Source organism: Pipistrellus hanaki (genome assembly GCF_964339955.1).
Source record: "Pipistrellus hanaki genome assembly, chromosome: 4".
NCBI classification, from domain to species: domain Eukaryota; kingdom Metazoa; phylum Chordata; class Mammalia; order Chiroptera; family Vespertilionidae; genus Pipistrellus; species Pipistrellus hanaki.
The window spans coordinates 27,808,969-27,833,670 of NC_140506.1; the positions used below are offsets into that span (position 1 = coordinate 27,808,969).

A 24,702-nucleotide genomic window follows, 5' to 3' on the forward strand; every position below is an offset into this window, starting at 1 on the left:
AATGACCTCTTGATCCTTCAGTTAACACTCAAACCTCTTAGCCACACTAGCTGGACTCTACCAATATATTTTAGTTGGCATTCCAATAAATGTGTTTTCCTTTTTCCCACGTTTATTTATTGATTGATTAAATAACAGATGGACTTATGGATTCCTAGCATTAAAATCCATTACTATTATTGTTTATTTAGATGTTCTATTTCTCCCAGATTTGACGAAGAGAGTCCCAGAATGTGTCCTGTATGTGTGAAGAGCCCCACTGTGTCATGTCCTCATCATTCTTTATTTTAATCTTCACCTGAGGATATATTTCTATTGATTTTAGAGGAAGTGAGAGGGACAGAGAAAAACATCGATGTGAGAAAAAATGAATCAGTTGCCTCCTGTACATGACTCAATCAGTGATTAAACCTGCAAACTTTTGGTTTACGGGACAACGCTCCAACCAACTGAGCCACTAAAAATGATGTCCTCATCATTCTTTGAGTCCTTTCTTACTTTGTGGTACAGCCACATGTTCTAAATTCATCTTGTATTTTCCCTGCCTCAGCCTTCAAAGCAGCCATTTTTCCCCCCCAAGGTGTCCTGCTTTCTTTTTGTGGAGAATGGAATTCAAGAACCAAAAGCTGAATGCTAAGTTTTTTCATTGCTACTGGTGTGTCATTGCTTGTAGTCCCTCTCAGCAGGCAGGCATATATACAGATATCTATATTTACTTCTATACCTGTTGAAAACCACAAGTTTATACTGATAACTTCAATTCCAATCTGTCACTACTTTCTAGTTTTTCATCTTGGTAATTCCCTCAACAGAAGGAAACCTGATTGCCGTTATCCTCAGTATATTTACTCATTTGCTCAAGGCTGGAATACATGCGAGGTTGTTTTAGATTGCTCTGTGAAAGGAAAACCTACCAGATTTTTAGGTGTCCCGTCTGTTTTCAACCCGTCTCTCAAGTTGGCAGCCAACTGAGCTATCTTTTACACTGGTTTCATAAATTCAGACTTAAGCCCCAAATAAGTATGTCTAGACTATTTAAACTGGGTGGCTCAGAGAATGAATGTTTAAAAGGTTATAGAGCTTCAACAGTCCAGATCAGTAGCGTTAGTTCCCACATTTGCAGTAACTCATAGTGGCTGACACAGGATTGCCTTTGTTGGGTAGCAGTAGCCAATCATGGCTTTGTCTTCCAGGTCTTAGTGAGTATAATCATGTCACTAAGAATTGCCACCTCAGCTGAAGGAAAGGGCAGATTTCCCCTCAAAGGTGCTGTTTAATCATTTTAAAAGCAAATTACAATAGATTGTTCATAAGTCACTTATGCCCGTGCATAAAGTACTGAAAGCACAATTTCTCAGTTACTAGTACATCTTTTATAACCTTGCATTATGGTCATATCCTTTTGAAAATCACATCAGGCTTTAGGAGCTACTAGTATTTTTGAACAATTATTTAGAAAATGGTTCCAGGAAAAACATGCTATCAAAGGCAGTATTCTATCTGGAAGGCTAGCACTTTCTTTCTGAACCAAAACTAATTAATTTCGGAGAGATGGCATTTTGTAGCTTGAGTAGAAAAGTTCAGGGTTTTGTGTAAATATGCTGTCAACATCTTGTTTAAGGATGCAAGTTATTTGTGCCTTAATAAGGATTTCTTTTTGCTTTTAATATTTTGTGTAGTTTGCTAAATATTTTTAAGCAAGTTCAACTTGCCATCTTAGCATTAAGTGATAAGTTGTCCAAAGATGAATGAATCCTTTTGTATTGATAGGCTTAAATTCTGGTTAGTGAGATCAATATTCAGTGTTGTTCAATACATTGGCTTCTCCCTCCAAAATGAGAGGTAAACTTAGAATTGTTTACTCTCATCAGCATAAAGTCAGTACTTGCCTATTTTTTTTTTAATATTGTACCTTTATGTTTACCTGCTCTTTACGAAAAATAAATTATATGTTAAATCCTTAAACTGGCCTGTTTTCTGTGAACTTGTATAATTGAGAAAATGTTTGGGAAAAGAAAGAGGAGCACTTTTAATCTGAAAAGCACATTGACCTAATTCATAAGGCCATGTGAAGGCTAGAATTATGCAAGCTGACCTGCTTTGATATTATCTTGTCCAAACGCCTTAAATGAATGCATCTAAAGTTAGATGAAACAAAATAAAAATTTATTATTAGAAAGTACATCTGTCAGTTTACTTCTAGTTCATCTCTGCTAAAGCAGGTTGGATCAGTTTTACAATGCTAAGACAGTCTGGTTGAGATTCTCAACTTTAAGGTAGGTTAATTTTTTAGCCAAGTATCATTGAATGTCTGTGGTAGGCTGCTTCTAAAATGGCTCCCAATGATACCCACTTCCCAGGTCCATGCCCTTGTATCATTTCCTCCCATTGAGTTTGGGCGAGCATGCTTTTGATGAATAGAATATGGCAAAAGTGATGGGATGTCACTTCCAAGATTAAGCTACAGAAAGAATCTGGCTTCCATCTTGCTCACCTTCTCTCACACTTTAGTGGAAGCCAGTTGCCCTGCTGTAAGCTGCCCTCCAGACAGGCAGGGGAACTGGGGAGGGCTTCTAGACACAGTCAGTGAGAACGAATTCTCCATAACCGTGTGAGTGGGTGTGGCTGCAAGCTCTTCTTTGTCCATCCGTGGACACCAGGAATACAGGCTTGTGAGAAACCCTTGGCCCTGCTGTGCCCAGATTCCTGACCAAGATTGACTGTGAGTCTATCAGTGTTGGTTGTTTTAAGCTGCTATATTCAGGGGTAATTTATTACTCAGCCATAGATAACTAATACAGTGTCCTTCCTTTAAAAAAAAAAAAAAAAAAAAAAAAAAAAAAAAAAAAAAAGACATAAAAGACTCACACTCCTCTGGGGGGTGGAGGATACAGTAGAGGGTAGCATTTCCAGACAGTGATTTGGCACAGTGGGTTTCTGCCACTAACAATATTCAAATCAATAGAGAGTTTTCAAGAAGTGCCTGAGCTTTGCCCCCAGAAATTCAGTTTAAGTTGGTCTGGAATGAGGTCCAGGCCTCTTAATTTTTCAAAGTTCCTCATTTTTTTTTTTCCAATTCCCATAAGTAGATGAAGAATTACTGATTTAGCATAAATTTATTAAGCCCCTTCTGTGCGCCAGGGGTAGAGAGCTCACCCTTTATCTCCAGATTAGGAGAATAGACAAGTAAGTCAACACGCTGACCACAATGTGACAGATGTTTGGGGAGTCACACACATGATAGAAGAAGCACAGAAAAGGAAACACCTAATGCAGCTTGGTAAAGTAAGAAAAGGTTTGACAGGAGATGTCAGGCCAAGTCTGAAGCTGGAAGTAAAAGCTAGTCAGCTAGAACTTGGGGCGGAGGTAAAGGGGTGGGAATAAGCATTACAGGCAAAGGAATTAACCAGCAAAGATACAAAGTGTTAGAGAATAATCAGGGGAATATATGTCCATATTTGAGTAATAGGGAAGGAATAAACTCTGGAAGGGTAGGGTGAGTATTAAGGGAACACAGGATGAGGGTCCAGAGACGGGAGGGATGAGGAGAGGGAGGATTCATTTGCTGTTGGGGACATACAGGACCGGGAGATAGCCCTGAAATGCAAAGGGAGGAGCCCACGTTGGCTGCAGATTCAAGCTTGGCAATTGCATGGGTGTCAGACTGTAACTTTGGCAGCAACCGTGGGGGCAGCAAAAACAGGAGACAGAGGGAAATGAACAGTTCGGTTTCAGATCTAAAATCCCAACCCGCAGAAGAAACAACTGGTTGCTGTTCGTACTGGAACCGAAAACCAAATTGGCATGTCACTTGCCACAGGAGCACATCCTTGTGGAAGATTCTGTGTGTTTGGAAGTATTCACGAACATGGCTTCTGTTTGGTCTCCCTGTGTTTCGGTGATTTGCACTCAGCTTTCAGGAAGACGGGGAGATCCTGAGAACTAGCTATATTGCCTTTTAGAAAGCATTCTGTTTCACTTGACCAGGGAAACCTTCAAAGTTGAACCGCATGGGCTGCTTTTCACTATTTTTTCCACTCATCACGTGCCTCTCCTTGGACACCTTTGCCTCTCTTCCCATTTCGGTGAGTGATGCCTCGGTTTGCCCACTATTGGTAGAATTTTGAACTGACATCAGATTACATTGTGTCATGAGGTGGGAAAGGTTGAGATGGTGACATCCACATATCCTCTTTATGATCTGGTCATTGTTTTAATTTCAAAGGAGCAACACACTCAGCTCAGTACTTGGGTCTATTTACAGCATGCTAACTGGTGCATCCGAGCAAAGTTACACATTCTTATTATGAATCCCTGACACTGACATGAGCTTTCTAGTTTCCGTCTGCCCATGTATTGTTGGTGCTTTTTTATTTTAAGAAACAAAGATATGTATAATAGTATTCCCATTGTTTGCTTTTTATAAAATATTTTTTATTTATTTCAGAGAGGAAGGGAGAGGGAGAGGAAGATAGAAACACCAGAGAGAATCATTGATCGACTGCTTCCTGTACTCCCTACACTGGGAATCCAGCCTGCAACCTGGGCATGTGCCCTGACCGAGAATCCATTCGTGACCTCCTACTTCATAGGTCAGTGCTCAACCACTGCACCACACCAGCCAGGCCCCATTATATGCTTTTGATAAACTGACACTTTTGAACCTTTAAAACTATTTTCTTGCTTTCCACCACAGGGAAATACAACTGACTCTTACTGTGAAAGGAGGATTGCACTGTCTCATCATCAAGCCCACCTTGAGGCTGGTGTAAAAAAAAAAAAAAATGCTGATGCCTGCATAACATGTATCTCTTAAGTAAATCAAACCTGTAATTCTACTTGGCTGCCTCTAAGTCATTTTGATTCCTGCCAACAAGAACATTAATGAACCTAGTATCTCCACAGCCTCATTTGGGTGTAAGACTCCATTCCTTATGCCTCGTTCCAGCAGCTGCCCCGCTCCATCTGATAAAGTGGAAAGCTGGAGCAGGTCACACAAATCCAGAGCATTGCTTAAACCCAGATTATTGCAGGCAGCATTCTCTAATTCTTCCATCTGCTTTTAGGATGGCAAATAATAGGTTTCTGGGGCATGGATTTGAAAAACCATCCATACACTAGTAATCTTGTCATGAAGAAGCATTTTATGAAATTCAAATTATTCATGCCCTTATTCTTCCTACTTTTATTCTTTTGACAATAATAAATAATTGTATTGATACTTCTTGCTTTGGGATCTTGGTTTACCTCCATGGATTTATAGTTGTGGGAATATTCCAGAATAAGTAGTACTTCCAATGATGGACTATAACAAATCCCAAAATAGCATGAGAAAGATATAGGAAGTATGGTAAAATGGATGTAAAAATATAAAAGAATACTAGTATAGCCCTCGCTGGTTTGGCTCAATGGATAGAGCATTGGCCCTCAGACTAAAGGGTCCTGGGTTCGATTCCAGTTAAGGGCATGTACCTCGGTTACAGACTTGAACCCCAACCCTGGCCATGGGCCCAGGTGTGTGCAGGAGGCAATCAATCGATGTGTCTTTCTCATATCAATGTTTTTTTCACTCCCCAATCCCTTATACTTTCTCTAAAAATCAATGGAAAAATATCCTCAGATGAGAATTAACAGCAACAACAGCAAAATTGTTTCTAAATTTCTCTACACTAGAAACACCTGGAAATCTCTTTAAAATTCCAAAGCCCAGACCAATTAAATCACACTTTCTTGGGGTGGGACATGAGTATTTTGACTCCTCAGGTGATCCCAAGGTGCAGACAAGCTCGGAAACCACTGATTTAGACAACTACTTCATGATTGCAAGAGAGCACAGCTCTGGCTTCTCATGGACTCCTGCCTGCCCTTGGCAGGAGGTTCTCTGCTGTCCAGATTCATCAATTTTGCCAACTTTGAGCCTAAGCAGGGCACAGAATGAGAGGGAATTTAATCTCAGACAGACAGCAGTTAAGCATCAAAACTACAGGTGGTTATTACATAGTTGATTAGCAAATTTTTTAAAGGAATTTTTATTTGTAATTTTTATTGACAACAAAAACTGCATCTCAGATTTGATTTTTTTTTTTTTCTATTTCAGTCTCAGATACTAGAAGTTTATGCTGTTAGCTTTATCAGACTACTCCACCAGGGTAACATTTTTGTCATGCTTTGGGTGATTGTTTTAGAATTCCTTCTTTGAGTTAGTCATCTTTAAAATACCTAACTCAGAACAAGAATTGTCCATTCACCTTTTTAAAGAAACAGTTTGACACTGAGACAAGCATTTAAAATTTTATCTTCCTTATATATACAGCTCATTGCTTATTTATATAGCCAATCATTGTCCGCCCACAAACTGAAGGAAGCTTGATTTTAGATGTAACAATTGTTTACTCAAAGGGACCGAATATACGTAGTTGATACCTTTTATCATAATTAGCATTTTTATAAATAACCACCATACTGGCCTGTAAAATTTTAAAGCTAATAGTGTAACCTAGGGGTGTCGAACTCAATCAGAGAAGGGGCCAAAATCTAAAATCCAGCCTAAATCGCGGGTCGAATGGTTTACTGAACAGTCATAAACTGACAATGTCATAAACTGACAGCGGAGTGCAGTGATGACAGCGCGGTGCGGGCCACATTGCAAGGCCTGGCAGGCTGGATTTGGCCCGCGGGCCTTGTGTTTGACACATGTGGTGTAACCCAATAAAACAATGGTTTTGCTATATCCTATAGAATGAAAGGCTGATATGGGAACAATGGAATGACCAGTCGCTATGATGTGCACTGACCACTAGGAGGCAGGTGCTTAATGTAGGAGCTGCCCCCTGGTGGTCAATATGCTCCCACAGGGGAGCACTGCTCAGTCAGAAGCTGGACTCATGGCTGGCGAGCACAGCGGCAGTGGTGGGAGCCTCTCCCATGACCACAGCAGCGCTGAGGATGTCCAACTGATGGCTTAGGGCAGGCAAAGGCTCCTAGTCTGTGAAAGGGCGCAGGTCAAGCTGAGGGGACACCCTCCCCTGCCCTCCCCATAGGAATTTTGTGCACTGTATATATATTAGAGGCCCAGTGCACAAAATTGTGTGTGTGTGTGTGTGTGTGTGTGTGTGTGTGAGAGAGAGAGAGAGAGAGAGAGAGAGAGAGAGAGAGAGAGAGAGATTGATTAACGGAAATAAAATTGCAAGTGAAGCCTTGGCTGGTTTGGCTTAGTGCAGTGGTCGGCAAACTCATTAGTCAACAGAGCCAAATATCAACAGTACAATGATTGAAATTTATTTTGAGAGCCAATTTTTTTAAACTTAAACTATATAGGTAGGTACATTGTTATTAATTTAATTAGGGTCTTCCTAAGCTGGCCTTTGCTAAAAACTCAAGGAGCCAAAGAGACGCATGTGGCTCCTGAACCACGGTTTGCCAGCCACTGGCTTAGTGGACAGAGAATCGACTCTGAAAGGTTGAGTGTTCAGTTCCTGTCAAGGGCACTACCTTGTTCCTTAGTTGCAGACTCGATCCATGGCCCTGGTCAAGGCATTTGCAGGAGGCAACCAGTCAGTCAATGTATCTCTCACATCTATATTTCTCTCTGTCTGTTTCTCCCCATCTTTTCTACCCTCTCTAAAAATCAATGGAAAAATATCCCTGGGTAAGGATTAACAAACAAACAAACAAAACAAAAAATGTAAGTGAAGCTGCTTGATGTTTGAAATTATCTGAATATCTTTAAAAAATTAACAATTAAACTTCTTGCTATAAGTATTTAATTAATTTTAAACCCTATTTGATTTAGAAACCATTTACACTGAATTTCTGGCTCAGTGTTCATTTAAAACCATCTATACTATTCTGTTCGGGCTCTGGATCCTAATCTTGCTTTGGTTACCTCCTTCTGGTCACTTGACTGCTGCTGAAGTGTAAGAAAAGAAGGCATATGACTGCAATCTAATTCCTTATATTTGTTAAAGGAAAATCTTCAGGAAAAATGTTTACTTAGAAAATGCCTGTGGTAATTAAATATGGAACTGCCATTTAACCCAGTGATCTCACTTTGAGGAATATTTCCTAAGAAACCCAAAGCACCAGTCAGAAAGGATATATGCACCCCTGTGTTCATAGCAGCACAATTTACAATGGCTAAGATCTGCAAACAGCCCAAGTGCCCATCAGTAGATGAGTGGATAAAGAAGCTATGATACATTTATACCGTGGAATACTATGTAGCCGTAAAAATGAAGGATCTCTTATCCTTTGAGACAGCACGAAGGGACCTGGAGAGTATTATGCTAAGTGAAATAAGCCAGTCAGAGAAAGACAAATATCACATGATCTCACTCATGTGGAATCTAAAGAACAAAAGAAACTGATGAACAAAACATGGAACAGACTGATGAATCTCAGAGGGATGGGTGGATGGGTGGGAAGAGATTAACCAATGAATTTGTAAGCATAAACCATGGAGACAGACAATAGTGTGGTGAAGGCCTGAGAAGACGGGGGTGGGGGCGGGGGGTGGGGAAGAACAGGCTAGAAGGAGTCAATGAGGGGGAGAAGGAGAACATCTGTAATGCTTTCAACAACAAAGATAAATATAAAAAAAGAAAATGCCTGGTGATTACATGGGCCATGGGGCTGGGTGGCAGTGGAAGAGTTAGGTATAAAGGGGTAAATGAAGATGGAAAAAAATAATGGAATACCTGTGTATTTTTTTTACTCAAAACTTATTTTACACATAATCATTCGGGCAAAGTGGTAGAAGTAAATGAGAATGCATGTTTGTCTTATTAAAGCCAAAAGATGAGATGGTGCAGTTTGTTACTAAAATTACTCTTTTTTTCATATGAAAATTTAAGGAAACCAAGGACAGTTGTGGTGTGTTGAAAATACAGGAGCCATGCAATTGGAAGGCCTGGGGTTTAAATTCGAGTTAATCACAGTTGTAAGGTGGTGTTATTTTTAGCCCTTCTCTGTTACAATGCTTTTTTAATATGTGAAGTTTACATTTTGTCCTAGAACACATTTGCTTCTGCTCCATTAAAGAAACAAAAAAGTTATGTACTGAATGTCACTCTTTTATTTCATTATAAGTGAGGCAACCCTGGTATATATAAGCCAAATGGTAACTAATCCCAATGAAATGAGATTTGATTTTGAAATAGTCTTAGAATTTGTATTTGAATGAAAGTAATATTTTGGCCAAAACCAGTTTGGCTCAGTGGATAGAGCATCAGCCTGCGTACTGAAAGGTCCTGGGTTTAATTCTGGTCAAGGCATGTACCTGAGTTGCAGGTACATCCCCAGTGCGGGGGGGGGGGGGGGGGGGGCCGCGGAGGAGGTGGTGCAGGAGGCAGCTGATCGATGTTTCTAGCTTACTATCCTTCTCCCTTTCTCTCTGTAAAAAATCAATAAAGCATATTTTTTTTTTAAAAAAAGTGATATTTTGGTAAATTATAATTCACTGTCATCCTGTTTATAACAGTATTGCTGGGGGGAAAAATTGTAGTCTAAAATTCTGTTATTTCATGTTCTTAAGCATATGTAGTTATAGAATTTGGGGAAATACCCTTTGAGTCAAAACATGGATATTACTTAGGTAGAATAATGCAACTTCATTATAGGATTGTTCTATATATCTATCTTTTTCCTTCCCTCCATTCAGAATTTGTCCCTAGTCACCCTTTTTTAGAAGCAACAATTAGAGGAAGTATTAGCTCGGGATGAAATAAAGCACCACCCTAAAAAGAGACGCCCGTTTTCTCTCAGTGTTTATCTTTGCCAAGATGAAGAGGGGCAAATCAAAATGTTGCCTTTAGGCCTTGATTCTGGGTGTTAGATGAAATGGACAGAATGCTGACCACATGTGACCTGAGCCGTGTTGGTGGTTATTTTACCTAGCTTCGGATCAAGGTTTGCTTGAAATAAGCTGTGCCGTGGCTAAACCTTTGAAAGACCCAGGAGTGAACTATGTTGCCCTCTACATTCTTCCCACCAGAGCATTACTTTCTGGTATTGATTTTGCAAAATGAAATTTAACTTCCAAGAGCACAGATCAGATTCAGGTATTCTTAAATATGAAATTGATTTTGACCTACCCAGGAGCTATAGAATAATGACAATCGCAGAGGTAAGAATAAAGTCATTGTACAGATTTTTCTGTGCTCCTTTTAGTAAATCTATTCTGGAGTATAGAGGTGGGCAGTTGGTAAACCCCATTTCTTTATTGTGTGATGCATCAGTTTGATACTGTCAGTCTGTTACCAAGGTTTGTATTGGGATCATTGCTGTGAAAGAGGCTCTGAGAATATTGTATCACCAGTTTTTAGATGTTGTTATAGGTTTCATCCAGAGCAGATGGAAGGGTAACACAGTAACCCAGTACCCAATTCAGGAGCGTGGAGAAAAATAGGCTGATGAAGGCTTAACTCAAGTCAGATAATTTATATTATAGGTGGGCATGGCTGGGTTAGATAAGGGTTGTGTTTTTTCAAATAAGCAGGTTTTTTCCCCTAAGATTAGAATCAACTTTACTGGTGGGAGCAGGAAACTTAGGGGCAGAACATTAGGTAGAAGATTGAGGGATAGCTGCTTCTGTGTCAAGGACAGGAAGGTGCCCATGTTTCTCAGGTGCTGCTTTTGCATAGTTACATCAACAACATGTGTCAATAGGTAAAGGAGAGACTAAGAATATGTACCATGCCATTGCACCATCAGCCAAAAGCCACATAATGTTCATCATAGGGAATAGTACATTTTGGTTTATTTTTGAACCCTTATTTCTTCCATTTAAAAAAAATATATATTTGAACTCTTACTATGTGCTCAACAGAAGAGTAGGGAAACATGATTCTAATATAGCGTCACTCTTCTCTTTTTTTCCTTGAAGTGTATGTATGCATTTCATAACATATAATAAAAGGGTAATATGCAAATTGACTGAACGGCAGAATGACCAGTCGCTATGACACACACTGACCACCAGGAGGCAGACACTCAATGCAGGAGCTGCCCCCTGCTGGTCAGTGCGCTCCCACAAGGGGAGTGCCTCTCAGCCAGAAGCCAGCTCATGGCTGGCAAGCCCAGCAGCAGTGGCAGGAGCCTCTCCCACCTCCGCAGCAGCAGGAGCAGGCCTAAGCCATCAGTTGGACATCCCCTGAGGGTTCCTGGATTGCTAGAGGGTGCAGGCTGGGCTGAGGGACCCCCTGAGTGCATGAATTTCATGCGCTGGGCCTCTACTATAGTATAGTAACCTTGGGTTTTTAGATGTGTTTTACTTTTACTTATAATGTGCTTATTTAAGAAGGGATAACATAACATACATTTTATAAATGATTGTAAGAGTAAACACCCCTGTAACTGCCACCCATGTTAAACAAACAAACAAAAAAGACTTTGGCCAACGTGTCAGAAGCCTAGTGGATCTCCTCCCAAATACACCCCACTTGCCCCCATTCCCTGAGTATGCTCTAGCCTCACTCTTTAGGCATTCATTTCCCTGCTTTTCATCTTCCACTTAAGCGTGTACCATATGCACCAGAAACATCCAAATAGTTCAGGGTTGTCTGTTTGGCAACTATATAAATGGAATCATAATTGCCCCCCTTTTTAGTCTTGTTTCTTCCATTTGTTATCCACACTATGGAATGTAGCTGCGGTTTGCTCAGTTTCATAGCTCTGTAGTATTCTATTGTATGAATCTACCACAGTTTATTCATCATGCTGTGTTGAACATCTGTGTTTTGTTGTTTTTTTTGCAGTTTGCACCTACTACATGTACTGTTGCTATGACTATTCTTAGGCTATCTTTTGGTGCACATGATATGAAAGCAGGCGTGGAACTATCTTTTCCTTCACGCACATTTAGTGAGCCAGTAATCTAAAGAAGGAAAGCAACCACTGTTTTGGGTTATTCTAAGATGGTAGATGCTGTCTAGACATCGAGATGACCATTTCCATCCAGGTGAATAAAAAACAGAATGTCCAGGAGTGTAACTTTGCTTAAGAGACATGTCTACAGTTATTTTTTTTTTAAATCAGGAAAACAAAATACTTTTGTTTTTAAACTACCTATGGCGCTACTTTTTAGAATTCTAAAATTACCAGAATGAAATGTCCTTAGAGGGTGGAGAGTGTATTGTATCTTACATTTCTTTTACGTTCTTCATGAAGGCCATGGCAATGCTGGAAAGATGTTAAGTCCCCACTAAACATGCATTCCCTCAATAAGTATACTCTGGAGTGAAGTTATTTATGCAAAAAGGGTCTGATTTCCAAGAGCAGGTTCTTAAAAGGGGGCAGGAGTAATTAGCTTATTTTTCTGTTTTGAAAGCCTCTTTCCTGACAGATAGAAAATACTAGCTTGGATGAACCAATGTAATAATCTGCCTTCCCCATAACTTTTTTTTTTTTTTTTTTTTTTTTTTTACCATATTCTTAAATGTCCTAAGTACAGCTAATATTTGTGTATCCCTGAGGTCTTTTCAAGTTATACTTTGGGCCTTTGTTAGCCTTTTGAAATGAAAGACAAAATAGAAAGTACACTATGAGGCAAGTTTATCACTTCTGGTAGCCTTATACAGCATCTGCATTTTAAGGCTGGACCAGGTAGGGCCAGATCATGGTATATTGATTCAGTATCATCCTCTTTATCTGAGCTTCATTCTGAAACTTGAGCAAAATAAAAATGTTTGTCACAGTATTCTGGGTTATCTGAAGTCTTGTTCCTGTTTACACAAAATGACCATTGGCCTAATGAGTTAACAAGAACACTTTACAGCTCACTCAAGAACTATTTCAAGTGCTGAGCAAAAGGTATTTTAATTGAACCATTACTTATCCAGAATCAGGCTGGCCGAGAACGCTGCTTCTTGTGAATTCAGCACACTACCCATACACAATTGGTTTTGCTCCTTTGGTGTAACGAATGTCTTTGAATTCTTTTCTGCAATGAAAAGATTCATATGGTTTGTCTTCCTTGGGGATTGTAACTTTCAAAAGATGCCCTTAAATATATTACTACCTTATTTAAACTGTTTGCTTCCAAGACGTGCAGTACTTTGTACAAAGAATAAGTTATGAATCCCCTGGACACACTGGAGGGAAATGCTCTGCTGGATTTCCAACTGTTTTTCTGTGGTCAGTTTATGACCTGATGCCCAGCTTCTTTATAGACTCACCACTCACAGGATAGTTCCCTTTCATGTTTTTTCCATGCTTATAGAAAGAAACACTATGTTTGTGTCTTCGTCTGTTTGGGCTGCTATAAAAAATTGCCATAATCTGGGTGGTTCAAAACAGCAGAAATTTATTTCTTACAGTTCTGGAGACTAAGAAGTCCAAGATCAAGGCTCTGGCAGATTCAGTGCCTAGTGACGACCTGCTTCCTGGTTCATAGACAGCTTTCTTTCTGCTCTAATCTCCCATGGGCATTAATCCCATTCGTGAGGCTCCACCCTCCTGACCTAATTACCTCCCCAAAGCTTCACCTCCTAATGACATTACCTGAGGGGTTAAGATTTCAAACTATGGCCTTAGCTGATTTGACTCAGTGGTCAGAACCTTGGCCTACAGACCAAAGGGTCCCGGGTTTGATTCTGGTCAAGGGGTCAAGGGCATGTACCTTGGTTGTAGGCTCCTCCCCAGCCCAGGCCCTGGTCAGGGCATGTGCAGGAGGCAACCAATCTATGTATTTCTCTCATGTGGATATTACTCTGTCTTTCCCTCTCTCTTCCACTCTCTCTTAAAAAAAATAAATAAATGGAAAAATAGCTTCAGGTGAGAATTAAAAAAGATTTCAAACTATGAATTTTTTTTTTTTGGGGGGGGGTAGGCATGAGGGAGGGAGACACACCTACATTCAGACCATAGCAGCTAGCAAACACCAGTAGAAATTTCTTTTTCCTGCACAGCTTTCTCTTGGTATTTGGAGAGAAACCCCCTTAAAGCGTTTCTATGAGTCCAGTGAAAGAATCTTTTCAACTGATATCTTTGAGATTTTGAAATATTTTTTTGACAGCTCAGTTTTTATAAATCTTGGGGGAAAATATTTTAGATTCTGTTATGAAGTTAAAATTTAGATATTAAAGAAGTGGAATAGTAGCTAAGAAAATGTGCCAGTTTCCATGTTGGTGGTAGAGAGCTGGCATGTATAGGAAGGTATTCAAGCAAAGGAGTGGCATAATAAAAGTGGTGTTTAAAGGAGACTACCAGCAGCAAGCCAGAGTCAAAACAGCTACCCTTCCATGAGGTTGCCCTAGGCTGCTCTACCCATTCTGCTTTCTGAACCCCTATAAATATTATTCAATATATAAGCAATAATAGATGGGTGGGTCAAAATAAAATGCTTTAGTAGCAAATATAGATTAATTTACCCTGATAGGACAGCTATGATTAAAATTCACATGGAAGATAAAATCTTGGATATGTTTTTCCTCCTGGAGTTAGAACTTTTAATATGTTAATGCTCATCTTGAGGATACAAGAGGAGCCTTATATTTTGAAGGATGCTTATATTTAATGAGCAGAGTTTGTGAAACACTGAGTTAAACTTAAACTATAACATATGTATTTACATAAGAGGTAATTGAAAGTGAGAATGTACGATAAAGCAGCATGAAGCAAGAATGGCCCTGGAGTCCCACCTTCGTGTGTCTTCAAGAATAGAAGTTATTCCCTCTAAAACTGCGATTTTCAACAGGGGCCTCCCTTGACAACGTAGTAGCAGAATCTCAGTTGGATCTTGTCAAATGTCTTTTCTGCATCTGTTGAGATGATCATGTGTTTGTTTGTTTTTTAGTTTGTTTAGATGATGAATTTCATTGATTGATTTTCTAATGTAAGCCAACTCTCCCTGCCTGTATTTCTGGGATAAATCCCTCTTGGTTATGATGGCTATCCATTTAGTATATTGTTGGTTTGATTTGCTAAAGTTTTGTTTAGAATTTTTGCATCTATGTACATGAAATGTATTAGTTTATAATTTTCTCTTGTTATAATATCTTTGTCTGATTTTTGTTACTGCTGTAGTACTAGCCTCATAAAATGAGTTGGGGAGTATTTCCTCTATCTTTTGGAAGAATTTGAATAGAATTTTCATTATTTCTCCATTAAATGTTTGGAAAATTTTACTCTGAAGCTGTCGGCTAGGGATTTTTCTTATGGGTAGGTTATAAACTACTATTTCTTGAACAGATATACAGTTTGTTCCTCAATTCTAATCCAATACCACGAAGTCAATTTTAGTTTTCTTCTTTTCCATATTTGTAATTCCCTTCTCTGACAATGAGAAATCTCTCTCCCATTATCTTGAATATTTACTTATTTGATTAATTCCCCTGTATGTAATAACCAACCTTCCTTTTCCATGCTGCCCCGTTCCAAATGCAAATGCCCTCTTTATCCCACTTGGGCTCTGACATCCTGCCCAGGACTGCAGCTGCCCCTTGTCTTCCAGGCCCAACCTCCATGGATGCCCTCCTCATCCACCCAGGCTTTGACACCTGCGCCAGACTGCTCCATTGCGTGGACACCTCCCACTTCCTCCTCTCATTCGTTTGTGAAATTGTTCCTGTCAACTGGGTCCATTTTATCCTACTTGAACTCCATGTTGTCTTGGAGATAATTGGCAATTAATAAATTCTTAATAAGACTAAAAATAGCCACATTTTAAAGTGGACATATGCTATATGACACTCTACAAAAAGGTGTTAGTATTATCAGAATTGCCAGCATTTGCATTTCAGCTCTGCCATTAACTAATTCTGCAGCCATGGACAAATTAAATGAATTTCTTTGAACTTTTATTTCCTAATCTGTTAAATAGGATGAGGATGTAAATAATTATAAGAATGATAATAAATAGCACATGATGCCTACTATGCACCCAGTGCTATGCTAAAGACAACATATATTGTCATCTAATATTTAAAATGTTTTTTTTGGAGGAGATAATACATTTATTTTTGCAGAAGAAAAAAAAATGTAATTTGAAGGAGGTGCTATTATATGGCTCTTTTTTTACAGATGAGAAAATGAAGCACAAGAAAGTAATTCATACAAAGTCGTAGCTAATAACTGGTGGAGTTGAAATTCAGACATTATGCCGCTAGAAAGCAATACTGCCCAACACATATAAAAATTCTTAGTATGTGGTGAGCTGTAGAGCTGTAGTAAATAATAACCTTTTAATATATTAAGTGATTAACTGTAATAGCTCTGAGTCACTATTACCAGGTCTATGACACGGGAAGAGACTGCACAGCCCAATAGCGGGGAAGATGAGCCATTTTTAGCTAGGATACTAATTGGAGGTAGTTTTTCTTACTAGACAGAGTTTAAAATCATCTTTATTTATTCCACATTGGTAAAGAAGACATTTTTATGTGGAAAGAATACACAGACGCAGAAATATGTTATGCACTTGAATCTAAAAGGAAATTTAAGATGAGAAAAGATATTTTCACTCAATAGAAGATGAAGAAAAGAGTTAATGGTACCCCTAGAGAGAAAAGAATAAACAAGGAACCTCAGAGCTGGAGAAAGTAGCCCAGTGGTAACCAGGAAAATAATAAAGACTTGAAAAGCATCTAGCATTCCAGTTCAGCATTTAATAAAACCCAAAGTTCACCAATCTATTAATGTTGGGATGGATTTGTGAATTTGGCACATGATAGTGCTCAATACATGCTTGTTAAATTTATTTGGCAATCCTTTAAAAAAAAAAAAGCTTAAGTCAAGTTTCTAGTTAAAGGTACAAACCTAAAACAAAAGAGAGAAGAAGGAGGACAGTTTTTCATCTTCTCAAAAATTTGGAAGATGAAAAACATATAGGAACTGACTGAATAGACTAGAAAAAAAGCAATCCTAAATTGTCATTGAGGAGAACTCTGGAAACTCAATTTACATTGCAAACCCCCCCAAGACACAGGTATCTCTGGAAGGTGAAGGTGAAGATAGGGGTTAAGGCTTCACCAACCCTGTGTTAATGAAGCCATTATTCTTTGTTCCTTTCCCACTTGTCACCGCAACAGCCCCTTCCTTTGTCAGCTCCCAGACTGTTGGCTGTCAACAAGCAGGCACCTGGCAGAAAAATAGAACTCTTCTCTGAGAGAAGATTTTGACATTGGGAATCTCCCAAGGAATAGGCCCAGCTAAATGGCCCTGCAATGAAGACCACAGTCAACAAGCCACAAGAACATGTGGTTTCTAATCAGCTTTCAGTGGACAACTTGTGGTTTGAGCAAACAGCCAGTACAACCGAGATATTCAGAAAATGAGAGGTGCTTTTACATTCATAAAAGAAGAGCATGGTGCTATGTTAAAAATAAAACATTCAGAGAACAAAGAAACAAACTTTTGGAAATGAAAGTTATGATAACAGGCATGAAGGGTGTTCAGATGAATCAGAAGATAGATAACAGAAAGTTGAATTTAGGAATTATCCCAGAAAGTTTATAAAATAAAAAATGAAGATAAAATAAGGGGAAAAAAGTAAAATTAGAATACCAATCCAGAAAACTGGATTTACCTAAGTGACAGATGGGTAAAATGTCTGGATAAATTTTAGTAATTTTATCATAAGTGGAAAAAGTAAATCTCAAATATATACGGCACGATGTACTTTATATGAAATTTACTTTCTCTAGTATTTCAATTTGTTTTTAGTGAAAGGGTTGGTCCTAATTACAAAGTTTGTCATTAAAATGAACTCCCAAAATTTACTTTTAAAAAAAATATATATTTTATTTATTTATTTATTTATTTATTTATTTATTTTACAGAGAGGAAGGGAGAAGGATAGAGAGTTACAAACACCATTCAACTGCCTCTTACACATCCCGCAAGCCAGGCACATGCCCTTGATCGGAATAGAACCCAGGACCCCTCAGTCCGCAGGCCGACACTATCCACTGAGCCAAACTGGTTTTGGCCCAAAATTTACTTTTTATCTACTGGCTCTGTTTATATGTAAGAATACATATAGATGCAATGAAGTTATATAAAAGTGAAAGAAAAGGAATGACAAACTCAAGATTCAGGACTATGGTTAAATCAGGTAAATGGTAGCCGAAAGGTGAATTGATTGTAGGTGGGGAGAAGATGGTTAAGGTAGGTTATTTTTAAGGCTCTAGCTTTCAAGTGTCATCAGTTCAAGGGTGCTAATTGCACTGTTAAAAACAGCTAATTAAGTAAATAAAAGAGGGCCATGCACAGACAGTGATAAGTACCTGTTGTGAATTATAATTCATATTTGTGTACCTCAGGTTCAATTTTAAGAAAATAATTTAGGTAGGAAAGGAAGTAAAAGCATGTATATTATGTGGTACAGACAGGATAGCATTTAACTTGGGGATGAAAAGTGTGTATATGTGTGGAGGAGCAGGAAGTAAAAGATATCGTAACTAAACCCTCCTCTTCTAATCTGGGAAATTTATAGGTAATGCCTACTATTAAATAGTCTTAAATAATCATATTCCTTAAAACTAACAAAGTAAACAGAATCTGCTACATTAATTCAAAATGATTGCTTGGAAGTATGGTGGTGGTGTTGGAAGTGACAAATTATGTTGATATTTGTTACAAGTTTTTAAAGCTGTTTGATTCTTTAAACAGTTGATAAAATTTGCAACTAATAAAAAATAAAGTTTAAAAAATAAGTAGTTATCAGGGCTAATTAAAAAAAAAGAAAAGAAAAGAAAAGAAAAAAAGCACTGAAACCGGTTAGAGCGTGGATAGAGCGTCGGTCTGCAGACTGGAAGGTCCCGGGTTCGATTCTGGTCAATGTTTCTAACTCTCTATCCCTCTCTCTTCCTCTCTGTAAAAAATAAATAAAATATATTTAAAAAAAAAAAAAAAAGCATAAGAGAAAATAATGGAAACTCATTCCTGAAACATATTTTGCCAGGAAATTATCCTATAAGTTGATCTATTATATCAATTGATTTTCAGCCAATTCTTTGCCATTTCCACATTGCAAAGATATGCTGTGCCTGCTTTTAATTTTCTTCAGAAAGCTAAAAAAAAACAAAAAAAAACCCCAAAAACGTGCTGTTCATGTGCATAGATTCTCATTACATCAATGGCTATAGTGCTCAGCCCTAAAATTCTGGAAAGAAGTTAGACTTTTATTTGGGAACTAGAGGCCCATTGCACAAAGATTTGTGCAATAGGCCTTCCTTGCCTTGGCTGCTGGCCCTGGTTTTCCTCTGGCATCCAGGACCCAGGCCTTCTCTCCAGCTGCAGCGGAGAAGTTAGCCTCTTCAGTCTTCAGTCTTCAGTTGTTGTCTTCAGTCTTTGCTCCTGCACCTGTGTATGTAAATTAACCTGCCATCTTTGTTGGGTTAATTTGCATAGCCACTTCTGATTGGCTGGTGGGTATAACGGATGTATAGTCAATTTGCATATTTCTCTTTTGTTAGTGTAGATTAGGGGTGTCGAACTCAATCAGAGAAGGGGCCAAAATCTAAAATCCAGCCTAAATCGCGGGCCGAATGGTTTACTGAACAGTCATAAACTGACAATGTCATAAACTGACAGCGGAGTGCAGTGATGACAGCGCGGTGCGGGCCACATTGCAAGGCCTGGCGGGCTGGATTTGGCCCGCGGGCCTTGTGTTTGACACATGTGGTGTAGATGATGAGCTTAAAAAAAGCAACACAAAATAGCCAAGGTATCGTTCTGATTAAAAGGAAAACGCTCCATACAAATAATTGAAAACTTATTATTTGATAAACAGAAAGCTAGAAAAATTGTTAAAATGGTGTGACATTGTTAGATACTGAAAAAAAGGATTACTATAAAACAGCAAAGAAAAAGTTCCTGTTCTACACTTCTGATGGAAACTATACTTTTGTTCAGGCATGTTTAGTAGTTACCTAGGCTGAATTTTTGGCAGTGTGTCTGTTAGCCACAGACAGTGTATTTTATCTTCTAGTTACTGTATTTCAGGCTTGGCATTCAAATACAATTGTCGAGATCCTAGATGTGAGGATAAGGCACTATTTAGAAGCTGTCTTCTTTGGCCACTGAAACAAAAAGTATTTATAGCCACAGTAAAGCTGAGTTTGCACAGAACTTTTAGTCATTCTGTATTTTGTTTTTGCCAATGCTAAAATGGAAATAATCATTCTAAGGTACTCATTAGAGTTATTCCAAAAAGCAATTAAGATGAATGTCAATGACAATCACCTTAAAAAACGGACTGTTTGATTGTTACATATTGTGATAAGTACAAAGGAAAAGTGAAGTTGAGTTTCATATCAAGGTAGGAAAGGATTGTTTCAGCTTTCTAGAGTAGAGTCTGAAAAGAAGGTGTAATTTAACTAAAAGGAATGAACCATGCTTATTATATAAATAAGCACATATATACTTTTAAGTCTTGTGATATTTAATAGATACTTGTTATCTGCTAACTCTGTGTAAAATACAAAATATGAGTATGTTTTTGTGTTGACATATCCACAAAGCCCTAATTTAGGATTTTAGGTAGAGCCAACGAACCAGCTATATTTAGCATCCATAAGTGAATATGGAACATACTCATAAGCAATGAGTTGACAGGCCCCATGACATTTTTTGGTTACATGTTTTGAGTGACCACATTTTGAGTTACAAGGCTTACCAACCTCATGGCCATAAAAAGTTCTAGTGCTCCCACCCTATTAGATATTGCATTTATATCTAGTTTGTTCATTTCTGCCTCTACATTGGGTAACTAGGGAAACAATGATGTCACTGCTCAGCGTGGTACTTATTAACTTCTCAATTTAGGCTCACGGTCTTGGAAGCCTACAGCTATTTAATAAGTCTCACCTCCACCTCTGTAATAAATTCATGCAACTTTTTTTTCAGGGGAAAATCAAGGAAACAGTATCATTCTGTTTAATGCATTGTTTGAAGGAAAATGTATATTCTAAAGTGTTGTGATTCTGAAAAATCATCTGTGCATTTACAGTAGTAGTTTTTTGATGGATGGTGACAACCTTGAGCCAGTTGTGTGACCCGAATTAAATATTCCCCTTGGACATGCTTTCCTTGGAGCAGTCGTCCTTCGGCCAGCCTTCACTGCCACTGGCCTTCACTGCCCCCTTGCTTTTGATATCAGAGGCTAGATCTCTATCTTGTGCTTCTTCCTTTTAATCTTCTTTCCAACTCCATCATGTTGGTAAAAAAAAAAAAAATAGTTTTTAGAAATCAACTGTAGCCAGGTATAACCCTGGACCTCAGAAAGCCATCTGCCCAGAAAATAGGATAGAAATGAGTTAGCAATCTTTCCAGTGAAATAAATAAATGGACATTCAGTACAACTCAGCAATCACTTGTCTAATATGTTTGTGTTCTTAGTTTCCAAAATTATTTCACTTTTTTTCTCAAACCTGCTCTCCTCAGCTTTTGACCTGGCAATATAATTCACTGAGAAAATAAACCAGCAAGATATGAATTGCCTTATTTCTCCACCATAAATGATCAAACCTACCCACCTCCATTCCTATCTGTACTCTGCCTTCCTTCTGCTTCTAGAAATGAAAGGCCAACCTTGACGCTTGAGGTCTTGCCCCCTCTCATTCTCAACTTTCTCCTCTCTCTTGCATGAGTTTTTCCTTCTCTGCTGGACATTTTCTTTATCCCATGGGCTACTGCCGCCTTGTTTTAAAAAAGCCTTTCTTGACTCTTCATACCACTCTAGCTACTGGCACTTTTCTCTTCTCCCCAGTCACTGGCAAAAAGAAGAGAGTAGTCAACTGTGTTGATGCTGCTGAGAGGTCAAGGATCCACAGAGAAGGCACCTACAGTTCACTGTCTCCTACCTCTCCGATCGATCTTCTGCCCAATCACTCCTCTGAAACTGCTCTTGTCAGGGTCCCCAGGAATCCCATCTGCCACAAACCTATGGGCCCTCAACCTCTTGGCAGAATTCAACACAATTGAATCCTTTCTCCTTCTTGAATACTGATTCTCCCAAAAGCAGAGCCTGAGACAAAGACTTGTATGTAGATCTTTTATTTAGGGAAAGACTCCAGGGAGGTAAAGTGAGAGATCACAGAAGGAGAGAAAGCCAACACAGATTGTGTTGTGAAGTTGGCCATGGCTATAGGCAACTGGTGGGACCAATGCTTGATTCACAAGACCTGGTTTATAAGACCCTGCAGAGTCTTATAAAATGTGCCTCAGAACTGTCTGTCTGGGGGACAAAAAGGGAAGCTGTATCCATCAGATCTCATGTCCCTCAGCTCAGGGGTGGGGCCCCACAAGTGTTGTCTTCCCTGTCCCAGCTCATGCAGAAGTGCCGAGTAGGTTCCTTAGGTAAAATCCTGCCAGTTTTAGCTGCCATCTTCTAATTGGCCTGCTATGCTTTCAGTGAATTCTGGTAGGCAATTTTGAGATATATTCTCATCTGGCAAATACCCTGTAACTTCTCTGTGCTCCCCAGAGCAGATTTTATGGTTGTTGTTGGTTTGTTCCCACCCATTTATATTTTGGGGTCCATAAGAGATAACTTGTCACCAAGTTTGGGTATAAATGTAGTCCACAGAATTGCAGTTTTGCTGTCTACTTGCTCTGTTTTTATGAAGGGATTTAGTTTTCATCACCATTCCATCCTCCTGTAGCATTCTCAAGGAACTAGTAATTTTAGGCAATAAATCAGCCAAATCTCTCTTTGAGCCAACTATCTGGTTATTTTATTTGAAATGATAAAACTACTTTGGGTGTACTGACATGATCAAATTTTACTTTTGTATGGCTGCTTTCTGATAAATCAAATTTCTGGCTCTTTTCTTGGATCCCTATCAAAAATGACATCACAGAGCAGTGTATATTGCTCCTAATTTAACACTTTTTGGATGATTAGATCATAAAATGTTAGAGAAGTGATTCATATCTTTGTAAATCATTGTGTTAAAATATATGATTTCATTTAGTGCATTAATATTGCAAGTGCAGTTCAGTTTCTGACTTCATACACAAGTGCAAATGAATAGGCACATTTACCTCCTGATTAAATAAAAATAGTGTTCCACATTGATGATTGAACAAACCAGGGCTTTAGAGAATTATTACTTAAACCTTTACCTGGCATTCTGTTCAACTTTCCATGCAATATATTTCATGACTGAATTACCCATGACTTTAAAGCAATATTTACCCAGAACCTGTGGTTTTTAAGATAATTTAAGATTCCTTTGCCAGATCACTCTGTCAAGTACAGCTTCTTAAGACCATAATAGATTATGCTTCTAATAGTTTTATTGTTGAGTAGATGATATGTGGTAGTTTATTTTCACTTAGACTTTTTTTGTTCTAAATAAAAATATAAAATGTGTTTCAAAAGTAATTACAATGCCATCATAGATTGAAGATGGGTTGACAGAGGAATAGATAGATGTATAAATAAATGATGTCGCAAATATAGAAAAATGTTAATTGTAAAATCTAGAGCATAGGTAGAGAGATGTCTTTCAACTTTGCTGTATGCTTAAAATGTTTATAATGAATTATTAAGGAAAATAACATTATAAACATTAAAACTTAGAAAGAGAAATGGAAGACCCTTGGATTTTATTCTAGAATTCCTCAGTTAAAACTGAACAAACTTTGCAAAACCTGAAGAATTATACTTTGAAAGTGTCTTCTATGTATATTTAAGCACATTTAAATAACTTTTTTTGAAAGAAGTTTTTTAATTTCTAAGAGTATCTTTATCTCTACTTTCTTTTCTGATAAAATAATTTTTATATTCAATATTATATTAGTTTCAGGTATACAACATAGTAGTTTGACATTTATATAATTTATAAAGTGATACCCCCATTAATTCTCATACTCACCTGACATCATACATAGTTATTACAATATTGTTTACTGCATTCCCTATGCTGAACTTTACATCTCCATGACTATTTTGTAACTACCAATTTGTACTTATTAATCCCTTCACTTTTCTCACCCAGTCCCCCAAGCCTCCTCCCATCTGGCAACTTTCAGTCTGTTCTCTGCAACTATGAGTCTGATTCTGTTTTGTTTATATTGTTCTTTAGGTTCCACATATAAGTGAAATCATATGGTATTTGTATTTCTCTAACTTATTTCACTTAGCCTAATACCCTCTAGGTTCACCCATATTCTCCTGATTGGGAAGATTTCAATGAAAGAAGAATTTCTTAAAAACAGTTTATATCACTTCTTTACAGAAGGTCTCTATCCAAAATAGTTTCAGGAAGTAAGTTTCCTTGATACAGGCTTAAAATAAAAGCTAAATAAAACACACACACACACACACACACACACACACACACACAAAACAAAACAAAACAAAACAAAACACATTTGAACCGGATGCCAGAGATGCTAGTTAAATTGCACCCCCTCTCTGCACACTCATGCCCACCCCGGGGCCTTGCCTATTAGCCATAACAGTAAGGATATATTTGGTTAGGGGCATAAGGCTGCAAGATTTTAAAGGGATGATGTCAGCTTCACCAATCAGCTTTGCCACCTGCCCTTAGAAATGAGCTTAATCTCTCAGGATTAGAAAAATAAAGGCCAGAAATCAGAACGCCTGAATCTTTGAGCACAAGCAGAGCTGCTGTGGAGCCTGCAAGTCCCAATGCCCAGAAAGTGAAGGTGGAGGCCATTCTACCAACTTGGCTGAAGGCTAGGGGAGCTGTGGCACCTTGAGGACTAGCAGTTTGACGAACAGCCAAGAGCAGC

The 24,702-nt window shown here is 38.4% G+C and overlaps 1 long non-coding RNA gene across 3 annotated transcripts in view; it reads left to right on the forward strand.

Moving 5' to 3' along the window:
* Positions 1-24,702, forward strand: part of LOC311620903 — a 58,257-nt gene that overhangs the window by 8,469 nt on the left and 25,086 nt on the right. Inside the window, exons 4-5 of one of the 3 annotated variants that reach the window (XR_014794761.1) lie at positions 4,448-4,592; positions 4,697-5,923. The exons of the other annotated variants lie outside the window; for them this stretch is intronic. This is a non-coding gene — a long non-coding RNA (uncharacterized lncRNA). Of the gene's footprint in view, positions 1-4,447; positions 4,593-4,696; positions 5,924-24,702 lie in introns of those variants that run through there. 3 annotated transcript variants of the gene reach the window in all.